Here is a 3,597-nt window from a genome sequence, read left to right as displayed (position 1 = left end):
TTGCCATTCCATCTTGCTTTACTAATTATGGGAGTATAGAAAGCAAAGTGAACAAAAACAAAAGTTCTTTAAGATTTGCTTATACTAAGAAATACTGTAACTATGTTTATTAGCTGTGGTCTAGCTTCTTCAAGTATAGGACATATCTCTGGTTCTATTACTAGGAGAAAGCAACGATCTCATGTAACTCAAAAGGGAGCTGGTGGGGTAACAAAAAGATACCTGACTTTGGTTTTTAAGAACCTTCTATTGACCCTGAAATGCAAGACTTCAACAACAAAAAAGATTATAGCAGCAAGTCACCACTTCAGAAAACCTTATTAGAAATTCTGAAATAAGTAATAGTATTCCCCCATGCCCCTTACCCCACCTGTCCCAATCAATCAGCTATCTTCTCTTTTTGTTTATCTGTTTTTTTAGCAGCAGGCAATTCAAGGCTTGCCCACTGCATAGGTTCAGCTTTTCTCATGGTGATCTCAATCTCTGTTGCAGTAATAGTTACATAGCTTCACTTTACATCAATCACACCCCATAATTTCACATTTTGATGGAATATCCCTTTTCTCCTTCAAATACAACGAGTACATTTAACATAGTACTATTTGCTTCTACTTCACTAAGTTCTGGAAGTGACTTCACCTCCTGTCTGATGTCAGTCATGCCTACATGGACCAACTTTTCCACTAGCATCCTTTTCAGTCCACATGTGTTTCCCTGTTGTACAGCCCTCTTGGGCTAAAAATCAGAAGTTTTTCTTCTACAATAGCTCCAATATTTCATTCCTTCATGGAAAATAGGTTCTCCAGAATGATATATGCAGATTTCTTCTAGACTCTCTAGACTGCGGTATGTCTTGGAACACCCTCCATTTTTACATGAGGTTCCAATCTTAATTTCATCACTTTCTTCTTCCTTCTTCTTCATTTCCTGATGACAGTTTAAGCTTATCAAGTGCTTGTTTGAGAGAGGCGGATATTATAAATTCTAAATTTGTCATTGGCTCATCTGGGTACAATGCTTAAGAAATCAGAAAAATCCATTGTTCTTCTCTGACAGGCATCATCAGAATTGGTCTCCGGATGGGATCGGAGCGTTGGCCGCAGTCCCGATTTTAACACAGAAGGGCCATATCTGTCTGTCAACCGACAGACCGGTGCCTGCTACAGATGGGTTGGTAGCGTTTTGACCTTAACGCTAAGAGTGGGAAAAGATATGGCCTTTCTGTGTTACAATCGGGGCTGCGGCCAATGCTTTGATCCAATCCCGAGACCATTTCGGATGATGCCTGCACATACCACCCAGGTGTTCCAGTCTTTCATGATGCGTTAAAGGGGTGGTCTTGCTGTCAGAGAAGAACAGTGGAAAATTCATCGTTTGGTTTCTTAATGGCTGCTTCCGTAAGTGTGGATGGTTGATCTGAGCAAAATGAAGTCTTCGACAATTTCAGTCCTTTCTCCATTTTATGGATGTTGTTTATTGACCCAGTGGTGAGGATTTTTGTTTTCTTTACATTGGGGTGCAATCCATACCGAGGCTGTGGTCTTTGATTTTAAAATCAGTATTTCAAGTCCTCTTTGCTTATAGAAAGCAAGATTGTATCATCTGCATATAGGTTTTTCATGTGACTTCTTTTAATCCTGATGCCACGTTCTTTTTCCAATAATCCAGCTTCTCAAATTATTTGTTCAGCATAGATTAAGTATGATGAAAAGATACAACCCTGGCATATACCATATACTTTCCTGATTTTAATCCATTCGGTATCCATCCCCTGGTTCTGTTTGAATGACTGCCTTTTGGTCTATGTACAGCTTCCTCATAAGCACAATTAAGTGTTCTGGAATACCCATTCTTCTCAGTGTTATCCATAGTTTATCATGGTCTACACAGTCAAAAGCCTTTGCATAATCAATAAAGCCAAGATCCATTTGATGTCAGCAATATTATCCCTAGTTCTGACTTGAACCTCTGGCAGTTTCCAATTGATGTACTATTGCAGCCAGTTTTGAATTATCTTTAGCAAAATTTTACTTGCATGTGATATTAATGATACTGTTGGGTTCTTTCTGCATTCCATTAGGTCGCCTGTCTTTGGAATAGGCACAAATATGGTTCTCTTCCAATCAGTTGGACAGGTAGCAGTCTTCCAAATTTCTTGGCATAGATGAGTGAGTGTCTTCAGCTGCCTCACTTTGTTGAAAAATTTCAATTTGTAGTCTATAAATTCTCAGAGCCTTGTTCTCTGCCAATGCCTTCAGTGCATCTTTGACTTCTTCCTTGAGTACCATTGGCTCTTGGTCATATGCTGCCTTTGGAAATGAATGAAGACCAGTCATTTCTTTTTAGTATAGTGACTGTGTATTCCTTCCATCTTCTTTTGATGCTTTCTGCATCATTCAATATTATGCCCATAAAATCCTTCAATATTGCAAGTTGAGGCTTGATTTTTTTCTTCAGTTCTTTCAGCTTGAGAAATGCTGAGCATGTTCTTCTCTTTTGGTGTTTTTTTTTTTTTTGGTGTTCTAACTCTCTAGGTCTTTGCCCATTTCGTTATAATAATTAACTTTGTCTTCTCGAGCTGATCTTTGAAATTTTCCGTTCAGCTTATTTACCACCTCATTTCTTCCATTTGCTTTAGCATTTCTACACTGGAGAACAAGTTTCCGAGTCTCTCCTGACAGCCATTTTGTTCTTTTCCTTATTTCTTGTCTCTATAATGACCTTTTGCTTTCTTCTTATATGGTGTTCTTGATGTCATCCCACAACTCTTCTGGTCTTCAGGCTTCTAATGTGTCTAATGTATCAAATCTGTTCTTCAGATGATCTCTTAATTCAGGTGGGATATTTCAGGTTCATATTTTGGTTCTTGTGGGATTGTTTTAATTTCTTCAGCATCAACCTGAACTTACATATGAATAACTGATGGTCCATTCCACAGTCTGCCTCTGATCTAGTTTTGTCTGATTATATGGAGATTTTTCACCATCTCTTTCCACAGATGTAGTCAGTTTTATTTCTGTTTATTTCATCTAGTGAGGTCCATGTGTATAGTCATCTTTCATGTTTAAAAAAGATATTTGCAAGAAATCATTGGTCTTGAAAAATTCCAGCATCATTTTTATCACCAAGGCCATATTTTCTAACTGCTGATCCTTCCTGTTTGTTTCAATCTTTGCATTCCAATTGCCAGTAATTACCAATACATCTTGATTGCATGTTTGATCAATTTCAGACTGAAGAAGTTGGTAGAATTCTTCAGTATCATCCTCACTGACTTTAGTGATTCCTGCATACATTTGAATAATAGTGGTTTTAACTGGTCTTCCCTGTAGGCACATGGATATCCTATCACCAACAACATTATACTTCAAGATAGATCTTGAAATGTTCTTTTTGATGATGACTGCAACGTCATTCCTCTTTAAATTGCCATATTCCTGGCATAGTAAGCCATGTGATTGTTAGACTCAAAATGGCCAATATCAGTCCATTTCAGCTCACTAATGCCTAGGATATTGATGTTTATGCATTCCATGTCATTTTTGACAACTTCCAATTTTCTTAGAGTCACACTTTATACATTCCATGTTCTAATCA

The 3,597-nt window shown here is 37.8% G+C and overlaps 1 pseudogene; it reads right to left on the bottom strand.

The window, feature by feature from the left end:
- Window positions 1-379: 379 nt before the first annotated feature.
- LOC102811830 lies at window positions 380-1,273 on the bottom strand (annotated as a pseudogene).
- Window positions 1,274-3,597: the final 2,324 nt, after the last annotated feature.

Source organism: Chrysochloris asiatica, unplaced genomic scaffold (assembly GCF_000296735.1).
Source record: "Chrysochloris asiatica unplaced genomic scaffold, ChrAsi1.0 scaffold00022, whole genome shotgun sequence".
Lineage (NCBI taxonomy): Eukaryota > Metazoa > Chordata > Mammalia > Afrosoricida > Chrysochloridae > Chrysochloris > Chrysochloris asiatica.
Note: the sequence above shows the minus strand (reverse complement) of the source record. Positions and strands in the feature narration are given on the sequence as shown.